Source organism: Moschus berezovskii, chromosome 2, assembly GCF_049115385.1.
Source record: "Moschus berezovskii isolate FMDL1 chromosome 2, NW_MosBer_1.0, whole genome shotgun sequence".
NCBI classification, from domain to species: Eukaryota; Metazoa; Chordata; class Mammalia; order Artiodactyla; family Moschidae; genus Moschus; species Moschus berezovskii.
Window position 1 is genome coordinate 119,974,400 of NC_142461.1, and position 15,546 is coordinate 119,989,945.

At 43.6% G+C, this 15,546-nt stretch overlaps 1 protein-coding gene across 1 annotated transcript in view; it reads right to left on the bottom strand.

Moving 5' to 3' along the window:
• The window catches only part of PDE11A (phosphodiesterase 11A), a 425,341-nt gene that overhangs the window by 17,338 nt on the left and 392,457 nt on the right, over positions 1-15,546 (bottom strand). The window lies entirely within an intron of this gene.

Below are 15,546 nucleotides of genomic sequence, written 5' to 3' on the forward strand. Positions count from 1 at the left end.
TTGAAGGGCCCCATCCATCATCATTTCTAGGCCTTTTCTGATGCAATGTAGCTTGTTCTTTGTCTTTCTTAAAAACTGAACGGCTGTTAAATTATCCATTTATCTTCCTTCAGATTTTCTGTTCAGTTTCTCAGGCCCTCTCAGGGCTGTCTTTTCTACCTTGTTTGCTGACTTTTCATTCCATTTCCCCTGTTCTTAGAGACATCTTGGTTCACCATGCTGTCCTTCAAAACAAACTCCCTGCTTCTGTCTGCTTGCTGTGTGTTTGAAATCTGCATCACTACTCAAGACAGATATGCTTTTTAAACTTTGTTCCTTCAGGACAGCTTTGAAAACTTGGCGATAACATGCTTCAAATTTTATGTGTGGGTAGCAGAGTGTATCAGGACAAACCCTACACCGAAGGTCAAAGTCTTGGTTTCTAAACCTAGCTTTGCCACTGTCAAGTCAGGTCACAAGGGAACTTTCAGGGTTTCACTCCCCTACAGATGATTTGCAAATTTGCTTCTAGGCAAGCATTTCAGTATGACAATAGTGTGTTGCTTCTATTTCAGGTGACTCAGTAAGGACCTGAGGTCGTACATGGATGCCTGCATACACAGTCTCTCAGGTGGCAACAAGGTTCTTTCAACCAGGAGCCCAGATTTGAAGGCCGAAAAAAAATCTAAGCTCTGTTACTTAATATCTGTGTACTCTTGGGCATGTTATAGGAACTCTCTAGCTTCAGGTTTCACATCTGAAAAGGGGGGTGATAGTAGAATCTATCTTGATATGGCTAAGAAAGTTAAATCAATCTTGGTCAGAAATGCTAAAGTTTCCCACAGGGCAGCTCAGGAGTGGTGGATTATATCAGGCATGCAAAATCTTCATAGCAGCTTTGTGATAACGCATTCCTTCCCCATCCTTGATATCGCTAAGAAAATTTAATCAGACTTGGAAAGTCAGTCTAGTGCCTGGCACACAAGAAGTGTCCAGGAAATGTTATTGTTGTAGATTCACTATATCTTGGTGAGACCGCTGTTTGCTATTTTTTTATCCAAAGTTCCAACCGAGGCTACTGAGGCTTCAGTTCAGTTCAGTTCAGTTCAGTTGCTCAGTCGTGTCAGACTCTCCACGACCCCATGAATCACAGCACACCAGGCCTCCCTGTCCATCACCAACTCCCGGAGTTCACTCAAACTCATATCCACAGAGTTGGTGATGCCATCCAGCCATCTCATTCTCTGTCGTCCCCTTCTCCTCCCGCCCCCCAACCTTTCCCAGCATCAGAGTCTTTTCCAGTGAGTCAACTCGTCGCATGAGGTGGCCAAAGTATTGCAGTTTCAGCTTTAGCATCAGTCCTTCCAATGAACACCCAGGACTGATCTCCTTTAGAATAGACTGGTTGGATCTCCTTGTGGTACAAGGGACTCTCAAGAGTCTTCCCCAGAACCACAGTTCAAAAGCATCAATTCTTCGGCGATCAGCTTTCTTCACAGTCCAACTCTCACATCCATACATGATCACAGGAAAAACCATAGCCTTGACTAGATGGACCTTTGTGGCAAAGTAATGTCTCTGCTTTTTAATATACTATCAAGGTTGGTCATAACTTTCTTTCCAAGTAGTAAGCGTCTTTTAATTTCATGGCTTAGAGATGCTATTAATGCTAGTAACAAGAATAACGGCTCATATGTATGGAGGGCTTTAGTATATAGTTTACTTTTCCAAAAGCATTTCCACAAATCCCGTCTCCCTTGGTTCAGTCTCTTGGAAAGGTTGATATTAACTATTATCAATTCCATTTACTCCAAAAAAGAAAGTCACTTTGTAAGGCCAAATGCCTTAGAAATGTAGCACAGTGGAGTTATTAATACTTCCACAGTCAAGCCTAGAGGCCTGGGGTGATCACCATGAAAACAGTGTGGAGGATAAGGAGCTGTAGGTTTCACTGCAAGTAAGGAGGGGGGATTTATGAAAGTGTTCAGCCTTTGTTGTTCATCTTTTCTCTCTTCCCTCTGCCTCCTTCCTCTCTGTATGTCTCTGTTGCTCTCTTTCTCGTGTCATATTAGGGTTTTCAGCTGTTCAGACCCTCTGTAGTGTGATCATAGGTGACATGTGAAGTCAGGGACTTGGAGAATCATTCTCCCTCTTCTGTTATTTTCTGGTTCTGTGGCTTAGCCCTTCCTTTGCTGGTGGGAGGCATTTATTCGCTGAAGCTCCCCCTAATTCATTGGGGCGATTCTGAGCAGTAGGTATAACCTCCCTAGCTTCTCAGCTGTGAAATAAAGATGGAAATGCTAAAGCCCGCCACAGGGCAGCTCAGGAATGGTGGGTTATGTCAGGCAACGCGGAAGGCACGCGATGCTGGGGAAACGCAAGATCGTCCTAACAGCTTTGCAATAACCCATTCCTTCCCCATCCTGTTGTTATGCAGGCTGTGCTGCTGATGGAGGCAGCCCCCAGGGGTCTCACGGCAGGCAGCTGAGTCACAACCTAGAGACCCCTGCTCTAGCCGGGGCAAGGTGGAGGTTGGGGGCATGCAGTGTGCGAAGGCGTTAGGGCTGCGTAACAGACACAGGGTATGCAAATGAGAATAATGTGCTAATAACGGAAAATGCAGTGGGTCCTGGAGACCAGGATATCTCCCTCCTGGGGGCAGCTTGTCACCTGAGCAGATTCCTGCAGTCAGAGAAGGACTTGCTGGAGAGAAGAGGGAAGTGTGGGCCTGGCAGAGACAGCTGTGTGGGCAAAGACATGGGCATGGACTATGAGTAGGGGAGTAAAAAAGCAAACACATCACTTTGCCAACAAAGGTCCATATGGTCAAGGTTACGGTTTTTCCAATAGTCACGTATGGATGTGAGAGCTGGACAATAAGGAAGGCGGAGCGCCGGAGAATTGATGCTTTCGAACTGTGGTGCTGCAGAAGACTCTTGAGAGTCCCCTGGACAGCAAGGAGATCAAGCCAGTCAATCTTAAAGGAAATCAACCCTGAATACTCTTTGGAAGGACTGATGCTGAAGCTCCAATACTTTGGCCACCTGATGCGAAGGGCCGACTCATTGGAAAAGACCCTGATGCTGGGAAAGATTGAGGGCAGAAGGAGAAGAGGGTGGCAGAGTTGGGTGGCATCCTCAATTCAACGAACATGAACTTGGACAAACTCCAGGAGATGGTGAGGGACAGGGAAACCTGGCGTGCTGCAGGCCATGGGATCACGAAGAGTTGGACATGACTTGGTGACTGAGCAACAATAAGAGGGGTGGTTGTGTCAGGGGCAGAGGGCGAGGAGGTGAGCATGGGCAGGCCACTGTGCCAGCTTAGATTTTTTTCTCCTCTGATGGGAAGGGAGGATCTGAAAGGCCCACAGTCCGATTTCCCCTAGAAAGATAAGGCTGGTGTTACGATGATGGAATCTAGGGGGACTCTGTGAGCCTGACAAGGTCTGAGTGGAGGCCACTGGCAGTGCGGTGGAGTCAGGAGAGCCAGGATAGGAGATCCCAGAGGAGGAGAAAATCATGACATAGCAACTAGAAAGTACTGGAGAAGGAAAACATCAGGCATTAGGTCCTGTTTTGTAACATATTTGTCTTGTTGATGATAGTAGAGGCTTTCTGAACTTGTCTTTTGTTTTTTGCATCTCCTGTATGCTCTGAAATCCTTTTTAATTCAATGTTTTGATTCACTTTCATTCCTTCACATTGGAAGCTCTCTTCAAACTTGCTGTGGCCCTAATCTGTTAGCATATATTTAAGCACTCAGCACTGAAAGACTTGTTCTGGGCAGTGAGTAAAGTGGGGTGGGGGAGCAGGAGGAGCTGCGATTGTTGTTGGGGGGAGGGGGCTTCATCTTAAGGGTGTTCTGCAGGGAGCCAAAACTCTCATTGAGGGAATCCCAAGTGCAAGTGCATACACGTCTCTCTGCGGCTGTTCTCCTTCCCTGAAGAGGAATCCCACTTTTCTGCCTCTGGGGCTATCTGGCCTCTGGCATCTTAAGTGCAAAGTAGGGCAGGCGGAGGTAAGGGGAGGCCTCCTGGGGTCTGGTCAATCATTCCACAGACTGCTAATTTCAGTCACAGGTTCTCCCAGTTAGTGCTCTGAGAGAAGAGCCCTCTGGTCTCCTGAGTTGGCAGCGGCTGCAAAGGCTATTTACCTGGCTGTGTGGAGAGTAGGAGGCTCCAGGGACCCCATCTCCAACCTCTCTTTGTTTCCAGGCTCAAGCCTCAGTCTCTTCACTATGGATCGAATTGTGACACACACCCTCCCCTCAAAAAAACAGAGAGAGATGCTGAATTCCTAACCCTGGTACTTGGGAATGTGACCATATTTGAAAATAGAATCATTGCAGATGTTATCAGGGGCTTCCCAGGTAGCTCAGTGGTAAAGAATCCACCTGCCAATGCAGGAGACACAGGAGATGTGGGTTCAATCCCTGGGTGGAGAAGATCCCCTGGAGTAGGAAATGGCAACTCACTCCAGTATTCTTGCCTGGAGAATCCTACGGACAGAGGAGCCTGGCGGGCTAAGGTTCACAAGGTTGTAAAGAGTCATATGATTGAGCAACTGAGCATGCGCACACAGATGTTAACAAGTTAAGACCAAGACATGCTGTATTAGGGTGGGCCCGAAATCCAATGGCTGGTGTCCTTATAAGAAGGTCATATGAAGACACAGGGACACAGAGACACAGGAGAATGTCACGTGAAGACAGAGGTGGCTATGGAAGTGACACAGCTACATACCAAGGAATGCCAAGGGCTCCAGAAGCTAGGAGAGAGGTATGGAATGGATTCTCCTGCCAGAAAGAACCGGCCCTGCTGACCCCTTGATTTCTGACTTCTAGTCTCCAGAACTGTGAGAGAGTAGATTTCTGGTGTGTTAAGCCACCCAGTTTCTTGTATTTTGCTAGGTAGCAGTAGGAAATTAATAGACTTCCTCTTGGCTGAACTTAGACCCTTGACATCCTGAGCCTACTCCTTCTGAAAGACAGATCAGTTCTCTTCCTATTGATGGCCACTTCTGCAGACATTCTGGGATGTAACTTCCTTTCCAGCCTCCAATTTTGAGGATATTTTATGCCCTCTTACATTCTATTGTCTTTGAGAATTTATATCTTCTTTTTTTTAAAGAAATGCAACATTATTATTTCTAACCACACTTAATAGCATTAAATAAGTCAATAAAATATTGAACCAAGGTGCTCGTTTTATAATTATCTCAATTATCAAAAACAACAAAATAACCAAAAAAAGTGGGAAATGATTGAAGAAATGGTGACAAGTCACTCTGGAATTCTAGGCTGCCATTTCAGAGGATAGTATGAAAATTAGGCATTTGGAAACAAGTTTTGAAGTTTATGTTAAGTGGCTAGCGCAGAAGACACTGGTGTTCCTGGATGAAAATGTGTTTGCATGTGGACAACAGCATGAGGGGGCAGCACAGGAAGAAGAGAACATGAGTCCTGACTTCTCCCCATAGTCTGCTCTTGAAGATCTAGGTATTCTCTGAGGCCATATATATTTTCTCTCCTGACACCCTCGATTTCCTTCTGGGTCCTCAACAGCATGTTGTTAACATCCTTACTTACAGACTGTTCAAGGCACTGTAGGCTTTTTCTATCATGTTCCTTAAAATTCTTCCAGCCTCTTTCCATTTCCCAAGAATGTTTATATCTTTAAAAATTTCCAAAAAAATTTTTTCCTTTGTTATTTTATTAATGGAATTCTCAGAAGGATGTGGAATAAACTAGGGAGGTCGATCTGCCATTGTTAATTGGCAACATCAACTCCATCGCAGATGAAAGTGTTTGGTCAAGGACAACTTGACATAAACTCTTTCTGAGAAAGTATTTCTCTGGTAACCAGCTGTTGCTAAGCTGCTGCTGCTAAGTCACTTCAGTTGTGTCCAACTCTGTGCAACCCCATAGATGGCAGCCCACCAGGCTCCACCATCCCTAGGATTCTCCAGGCAAGAACACTGGAGTAGGATGCCATTTCCTTCTCCAGTGCATGAAACTGAAAAGTGAAAGTGAAGTTGCTCAGTCTTGTCCGACTCTTCGAGACCTCACGGACTGCAGCCTACCAGGCTCCTCCGTCCATGGGATTCTCCAGGCAAGAGCACTGGAGTGGGCTGCCGTTGTGCTCTCCGGGTAACCAGCTAAACAGAACGATGAGCTCATTCAGTGCTCTAGGAACTGCTCTCTCTGGAATCTCTACTCAGCCCCTTGTATCCTCCCCTCTGAAGAATTCAAAGTTTTATTTTGTAAATGGGAGGTTTCTGAGGTACTGCTGGACAAACATGGAATCTCCTTTCACTTCCTTGGGGCCATGTGGTGGGAAAAAGCAGCAAAATCAGGCCGAGAGAACTTGGCTTTGAAATTTTGGCTCTGCTGTGTACTACGGAGAAGGCATTGGCAAGCCACTCCAGTACTCTTGCCTAGAAAATCCCATGGATGGAGGAGCCTGGTAGGCTGCAGTCCATGGGATCGCTATGAGTCGGACATGACTGAGCGACTTCACTTTCACTTTCACACATTGGAGAAGGAAATGGCAACCCACTCCAGTGTTCTTGCCTGGAGAATCCCAGGGACAGGGGAGCCTGGTGGGCTTCCATCTATGGGGTCACACAGAGTCGGACATGACTGAAGTGACTTAGCAGCAGCAGCTGTGTACTAACCGCTTCACTCTGGTTAAGTCCGTTAGTTTCTGTAGGTTTTCATTTCCTCATATATACACTTAGACCATGGATATTATAGGATCCAGAATGAAGTTTTGTTTTCCTTCACAGAGTTGGGGTCAAATTACATTGTGTATGTAAAAGCAACTTGTAAACTTTAAAATTTAAGCCCTTATCCAGTGGCCACTAGAGTCAGTATTCAATCGGTGTCTGCTTGCTGAGATAGTATATACAGGGACACCTTTGTGTCTTTCTGGACTGTAATACTGAAATTCTTTTCCAAAAGCTCAGTCTGATAGACGTCTTTAACTTTGTTTTAGACACTGCCTAACAGACTCGACGTTTCAAATGATCATCTGTAGTGAAAACCAGTGAGCACGGCAGTTGGGCTGCCATGTTCACTGCACGTGAGGTTGAGAGCCTGGCCCCCTCTGATCACACTGTCATTTAGCATCTGCTTGTTAAGATGAGGCAACGTGCCTTGAGTGATTTATTTAATATTTTACAGCTGCAGCTCTGATAACTAAATATAAGGGTAGTGATAGCTGAGGACCCAGATAGTGCCTCCTTGAATTCTCTAAGGACACGTTTCAAAGAACACAGAGGATTCTGTTTGGCAACAGCATAATGAGAATGCTTTATGTTTGTTTCGTGCCTCACTTCCCAGGAGCAAAAACAATGCTGACCCTTCAAATGAACATTAGATTGCAGAAATTTTGGAAAGGCACCCTTAGAATGCAGAAATCAGTCTTTAAAAGAGGACTTGATTCGTTTTCTAGTGAAAAATGAAAGTTTTCTTCTCTTTCTCCCTCTTTCCCGCCCCACCTTTTTTTCTTCCCTTCCTCCTTCCCTTCCTCCCCCCCTCTCTCCTTCCCTCCCTTACTTTCTTCCTTCTTTCCATTTTCTTCTTAAGAGAAGAGAGGCCATGAAGAGGTAAATCAGCATTTAAAATATGCTTTCTAGAGGAACTGGAAAGTAACATACCAAGCCTTGTATGGACTTGGAGTTAAGTGATTTTTAGCTTCATAAGTTCAAAGCAGAAACACTTTTAAAAACAGTTATTTATGCTGGTCAGCTGGATAGGGAGAATTAGATCTTATCTTAAATTCTACCCTCAAAAGCCTTATTAGGGAGTGTATTAGAACTTTTTTTTTTTTTTTACCAGATTCCAGCATTTTAATATAGATTCTTGATGGCAGTTTTGGGCTCATAAAATGTATATGAATAGAAATTGAGTCCTACTGTATAAATAAAGGGTTTTTAAAAGCTACGTGAAATAAATCAAAGTCCATCTTGTTTACCAAAAAAATGTACACAGAGTTGGTTGCTTTATCAAATCATGGTCATTTTTTGGAGGTGGAAGACTGTCTCCAAAATCAAACGGTCTGGCATGTCAGGTATTCAGGAAGGACCGTGAGATGTGGCCAAAGGTGTGTGATGCCTTCACTGGCCACATGCCATGCCCTATGCAAGGAGTGACAGGAGCTTGAATGTTCTTCTCATAATGAGCCCTCTCGGCTATTCAGCACGCTGCTATTTCATGTTTGTATTGAAAAACGTCAGGCACTGGAGGATCTGAAAAGTCTTCTAAGTCAATGGAAAGTTATATTTTAATCATGATAATTTAGTGTTTGATTGTATTGTAATTTCATGAAAATGTATATATATAACTTCTTGAGATCTGTGTACATGTGTTAGCTCTCCCTATTAACTTGGATATTAAAATAACTATATTTTCAGCCAATGCTGGAAGAAAAGAAAATTTTATGTATTTCTCAGTTTAAAAAGTTAAAGCTCTGAAAAATTCATGGCTATAAAATGGTCTTTTTACACTAGAATTAAGGGCCAATTCAACCATGATGAGAACCAAACCACTCTCTAAAAAGATAGCATAGGCCATATACTTCAGATTATGGGCAGGAATATGGCAGTGCGCTCTGATGGAAGGTTTTATGTATTTATAGATGATCATTTAAAATGACACTATAACCCTGCTTTGTACATTCCACTGCTTATTGACTCTGTGGTCCCGCATTGCACTATTTACTCTTGTTTCGTTACTCGTTTATTCCACTGATAGCAGTTTGAATATACTGGGCACTGTTCTGGGAACCGGGAATATGATGGTTCCCGGGAACTAATCTAAAGCGGAAGGAAAACAGAAAAGACAGACAGAAAGATGACCACAGCACAGAGAGTCACACGGAGTTATGAAGCGAGCGGGAGAGTGCTGCAGCCGTGCCGGGGAGTAAAGCCTTCTCAGAGGAGGGGACAGTGTGGGAGGACTCCTTCCAGACAAAAAGAAGAGGGAGGGAGGGAGCGATAAGCAAAGGCAAGGGGAGACCGTTGAGAGGGTTTGTGAGCCCTGTGCTTTTGGAGAATGAGAGGGCTAACCCAGGAGTCTGGGAGGTATCTTAGAGATGGTGGTAGTACCCTGAGGTTTTTAAGCAGGAGAATACCATGATGTAGCATTGATGTTTTTTTAAATGAAGATCATTTTGGCAAAAGTTTGGAAGACAGGGCATAAACTACAGAAAACGGATACATTTGGGTGTGTATATTTCCTCTTCCATTTGTATTTGACGAAGAGTACATAGAAAATTTTGAACAGGTTTTACTATCAGCGCTCAGACTGGGTTATGGCATCAAACAGCATTGTCCTATATGTAACAAGGAGGAGAATCTGAAAATATCAGACCAGTATATTTTTGTTCTACTTGAACCATGATGCCCATGGCTCCCCGCCCATCAGCTCAGCAGACTTTTCTCCTCTCAGCAAGTGGTGGCTCCCTGCTAAAAACAGCAAGCTCTCATCACCCAGCTTTCAGAGAGAGTAAGTCTCAGTGCTGGTTTTGTGTGGAGAGAAAAGTGAAAGTGTTTGTGACCCCACGCCCCCGCCAGGCTCCTCTGTCTATGGGATCCTCGAGTGGGTGGCTCGTCCCTTCTCGAGGGGATCTTCCCAACCCAGGGATCGAACCCTAGTCTCCTGCATTGCACACAGATTCTTTACCATGTGAGCCACAAAGGGACATTTCTAAATTCCAGAACTCGTATCTCTTAAGAACCAAGCCTGGCTAAAGCAGATCATCCAGAGTGACCACAGAGCTCTGGCGTGGGGAGCATGGAGGAGACCACAAAAGGAGAGTTCCCGTCAGACTCAGCTCAGTCCAGTCGCTCAGTCGTGGCCAACTCTCCGCGACCCCATGAATCACAGCACGCCAGGCCTCCCTGTCCATCACCAACTCCCGGAGTTCACTCAAACTCATGTCCACAGAGTCGGTGATGCCATCCAGCCATCTCATTCTCCGTCGTCCCCGTCTCCTCCTGCCCCCAATCCCTCCCAGCATCAGAGTCTTTTCCAGTGAGTCAACTCGTCGCCTGAGGTGGCCAAAGTACTGGAGTTTCAGCTTCAGCATCAGTCTAGGAAAAGGAAATTCATAAACTTCCCACTTCTGTCTTAGAGAAAGGAGAGGAGGAGAGAGGGAGAAGAGGAGAGAAAGAGGGAGGAGAGAGAGAGAGGGGGGCCGAGGTGGGGCATGAGACCAGATGTGAGTGTCCTGGCTCCATGCTCCTTGGGGGTCAAACCCTGAAGACGAGGGGAAGGCTCATCTCTTGAATCTCAGAGCCTGATTCAGGAAAATGACAGAACTTTCTCAGAATGAGCTGGCACTACCCAGGCGGCATATATTGGAAAGGACCGAGGAAGCTGCTGTGTGGACGGCAGGGTGAAGAGAAAGTAGCTGGGGTTTCTGCAGGGGTTGCGTGATGACAGAGAACCAGCCCATGAGAGCTGCCCGGGAAGCAGGTGGCGGCTCGCCTTGGTGTGCACAGATCAGAGCTGCGGCAGCCAGAGCCAGCGGTCAGACCCTGCACGAAGTGCTTGTGGCAGCCACCCCACAGTCCCAGAGGCCAGCCCTGCATCACACCCGGAGCCCTGGCCCCGCAGGCAGCCGGGGCGCTCGGTCCCTCTCACCCCCCAGCCACAGACGGTGACAAGGACAGGTAAGCCGCCCTAGCACCTGGATGTCAGCTGGGGAGAAGGAATGGTTCTGACTGAGGACAATTCACATTTTAGTCTTCCCAAGGACTTGCTTTAACCAGAAAAAACTGAGATGCTTTAGAACCAGTCACCAGGAGAAGGTGGAGCCAGAATTATTATAGAGAATATAGGAAGTTATTTTCTTCCCTTGCTCCTCTTCTTTCCTTCCTCCTCCCTCCCACCTTTTCTTTCTTCCTGAGTTTTTGGACGTATGTCGTTCCACATATATCCCCACTTTGCAGAGACAAATAAGTTAGCCTTGACTATTCCTTTCTCTCATTCACAGGAATACTAAATGCCATAGAGAAAAACATTTATAAGACACTGATTTGGGTGGCGTCCTACTTTTATTAAGTACATGATAGAACTGTTCCCCTCTTTAACCACATTCCATTCCTTGTAGGCTTTTAAGAGGAGAGTTCTAGTCACTCTGCAGCTCACTATTCTTTTTTTTTTTTTCTAAACTGAACACACGGCATGGACCATCTGGGGAGCATGAGTTGCTTTTGAAGTGCACTTCTTGGTATCCAGAAAAGCTGTCTTGGTGTGGCACCTTACTTCCTCTTTTCCAGTTTATCAATTCTAACTCCCAGGTTCTACAACTTGAACTGCAAAGATTTTTTTCCTCCCTTCTTTTCAGAGAGCATGTTAGTAATTGCATCAGGTGGAATGCATTTTCCAAAACAACGGTGACAAATGAAGGCAGAAAAAAAGTCAGAAGTTACTAAAACCATAGCTTCAGAAGCCCTGCCTGTTGCAGAACTGCCTTGACATTCTCACAGAGGCAACACTGCTGCCAAAATCTTCTTTTACAGGAGATCATTATTCTAGCTAGAACCTGGCCAGGTCAAGCTCTTTGTTGTTGTTGATCAAATACTCCAAAATCAAGAGCCAGTTTGGGATGAGCTGAAAATCTGATTATGTTCATAACAAAAATTAAATCTCTCAACCCTTAACACACGGAAGATTTATAATGATTTACAGTGCTTCACTGAAATTCTAGGTGAACTGAAGTTTGACTGAGTCAAGAATGAAAATGAAGGGCAAAAACTTTGCCTGCTATTGCAAAGAGAGGCTCAGTGTGATGTTGCCACATCAGGTTTTCTGTTTATCCCTAAGGCTGGTGCAGCAATGACTTCAAAGTTTGATGGTGTCTGGGGTTTTTTTCCTTCGTTCTTTTTTTTTCCCTGTTTTTTCTTTCTCTAAAGAAGTTGAGCAGCAGGCTAATGGATCCCCAGCAGGGTGCAAAGACAGCGGAAAGCACAGGAATCAGATGTCAATGTGTTCCTTCAAGATACCCTGCTAGGACAGCTAACTAACCAGGGCTTTAGTCTTCTCTTGGGGAACGCACGTTGATGGTTCCCTGCCCACTCTTGGCTCCCTATATGCTTCCTGATTAAAATACTGTCACAGATAAATCATGACTTCTGGGACCATTTTCTAGTTTTTTCTTAAGGAAAAGTTTGGAAACATAAGATTAAAAAGATGAGCAAGTTCTAGAGATTTTATGTGCACATATAAACATATGTATATAAGCACATCACACCTCCCTACTGTAGAACCATCCATGGATCTGGGACTATTCTCTGCATGTTCCTTCCCGACCCATTACTTTATGAGGTATGTTTATATATTTTCTGTCAGTCACTTTCAGTCAATCACTAGGTTACTCTGGAAAGTTCCTATTGAACAGATTTTGAGGGGTTGGGGGGTTTTCATTGTTTTCCTTCAGCGTAAGTACAAGTTGAGAATTGAAGTTGTCTCAGAGGTAAGAGTTTCCATTTTAAATGCAATGGACATTCAAAATCTACCAGTGCCCTTTTGTGGGTTCCCACCTAGGCACACAAATAAATAGCCCTTCAGGTACCACAGAGTATTGATCATCTACCCTTTGTTTGGAAAAGAGACAAAACTCGGCAAACTGGAGTGGAAGTGGAAAGTGCTTCATCTATTTTGACCAAGCACAACCCTCTTAAGCTGATTTACCCAGTAGAAGACAATGAAGTAAAAAAGCTGCCCTAGAACCATTATCTACTGCCGGGCGACATCTCCATCTTCACCTCCACAAGCCCCTTCCTGTCTTGGGCTGCACCCAGCAGCCTCAGCCACGCAGTGCATTTGGCTGGCTTCTCTCTTCGCTGGCACTCATCTTTCCACATTGCTCTGACTGCAAGAAGGTTTCTGATCATGATGTACGTATGTTTGCTTCAGGCTCTACGTGAGGTTTCATGCCACTCAAACCTGCTCCATCTTGGGGTCAGGGCTCTGGCCATTAAAAGGTCTCATAGCTACTCTTCCATATCATTTTGCCCTCTGCCCAGACTAACTCAGTAAAGCCACACTGCATTCTTAAGTTCCATAACGAGGAAGATGATGTCATCTCTCACAGTCTGGGGTTCCTGCCAGCTGCATGCTTTCCCATTTGCCTTTATCCTCTCAGACTCTTTATTAGTGAACTTTCCCATGAAAAAACCCAGACTGACCTTCCAGCAACAACCTGAATTCCTGCAGACATTTTCACATTTGACTAGCCTCACATTAGGGACCTTCCGTGCTTCAAGATTTTGTGTCTTCATTCTCATGGTGATTCCTCCCCACTGACTGATTCCATTTCCGTTGCGGAGCATCAACAGTTAGTGCGAGATTATCCAGTTAAATAATGAAAAACATCCAGGTGCTCAAGATGGGACAAAATAGGGATTCTCAAGGAGGGTAATTAAAGTCATTCTACAAGGTTTCAGTTTGAGGGCTTTTTGAAATGTTAATTTCAAAATTAGATCAATTTATATATTCATATAAATATGTATTCATATGAATATATAAATATATACATTAGTTTGTCTACAAATTAATATATAAATATTATACATGCAAATTCTATAAATGTAATTTATAAATATTATAAAGAATTTATGTGAAATCCATGAGGTTTTTAAAAAATAAGTGATGGAAAAAGAGCATGACTTTCATGCTTTTTTCAGTGAGAAGATAACAGCAGCAGGTATGAACACGAACTTTTATAAACAGCTTGTTCCACATTCCTCTTTAGATGCTGTTACTTTCCCCATTTGGTTTAGTAAGAAAAGATGGTGGGTGAATATCCAACAGAGGTGAAATGAGGCAGCAGAAAGGCCACTACAGCAAAACCAAGGCCACAGATGAGTGGGACACAATCTAATTTGGTGGGAGTGTCACTTGAACTTTCTATATGTCAGTTTCTTGTGAATAAAATTAGCAAGTATATCTAATATCACAGCTAGGTAGTAAAGTAAAACTTGTGAAAAATCAGGAATGATAGATAATATGATGGGGTATTCAGTTCAGTTCAGTCGCTCAGTCATGTCCGACTCTGGAAACTCCTATTTTCATTTTAAATTCAAAATAACTTACTTTTTAACCTGAAGATTTTAAAGTATTTATGGGAAGTATAAAAATAAGCCCAAGTGATTGCGAACCAGCAATGAAACATTTAAATTAACATGGAAAAACACAAGAGAGTCCTTTCCAGCATTTATGGTAACTAATCACGTAGGAAGGGTGTGTAGAGTTGAGTTCATTCCAAAGTAGCTTTGCGGACTAACACCAAAAACTTATCAGCCATACAAATACATGCCTTCATCCTCTTAAGCTTTACCCACAGTAAAAGGAATTTATTAATTGCAAGAAATTCATCTCGTTTATTGCCTAAGAATGCACAGGAAAGTGAGTAAAATTAAAAAATAATTCAATATGGGTAGTCAAGGTCAATTTCGCAAAACAAGATATACCTGACCCAACAGCTATAGGCCTTACACCTGGCAACCCAGCTTATTCAGAGATACCAGAGGAGTGAGGATGGCAGAAGTGGATGGGAGAAAGGAGAGCTGAGGATCTTCTTATAATAACGTAGACATGATTCTTGATATTTCACCCAATCTTTCATTTTTAAATAAAAGAGCATTAAGTCCCATGTATAACTAAAATAACTCATTTTAGATTCTTTTAAAGCTTTACTTCTCTGATTTTATGCTATCATGTACTTAATGGATAATATAAAACAAAAAAATTACTTTTCTTGTTTATAGTCATTAAAAATTACATTTCCATCTTCAAGACAGTATTCTATGTTTTTTTATTTTTTAGGATAATGTGACAGGGCTCAGCAGTTCCCAAAAGTGCTGGAAATGAAGTGGTAGATAAGCCTGAAACTTAATGGTTGTGAAGTCCTTAAAAAACAATACTGTGTTTTTAATGGAGTTAGAGTGAGAAATGAAGCCGTTTTGCTTTCCCTGCATGCGTTTCTCACTCTGAAGTCAAAAAAGCAGCTCAAGCTGATTGAGGTGGGTAGGGGGTAAAGAACTTATCAGGTTTTTCACATGAAAGCAAATGCTTAGAAGTAGGATTAAAAGCCAGTGTGCACTAAACTGTGAGTGTTAACTGATGTCAGCCCTAATCCTACTCACAAAGTGGAGTGTGAACATCCAAGCTAATGACACTAGTCTCCTTGCCAGAAGCAGGGTCTCGAACCCACACGGCAGAGCTGGAAACCACCTCACTCTGTGTTCGGTGGCTGTCGTTTGTCATGCATCTCAGACAAAGGCAGATATTTAAGATGGAAGAGGCTTTACAAAACCCTGTGGCCCAGGCAATAGGGTCAAAGCAGAAAACTATGTTTCATGGAACTCTCAAGTCTCACATGATATTAATAAAAGTAAAAGAAAAATGGTAAAAAAAAAAAAAAACCTGAAAGAGATGTCCATGGTCAAGTGTTTAAGAAATTCAGAATTAATCAAGGTTAAACGTGTTTCTTTCCTGAAGTACTTTTCCGAGCCTTCAGTATTTTAATGTGCAGGAAAAGAAAGTGAAAGTGAT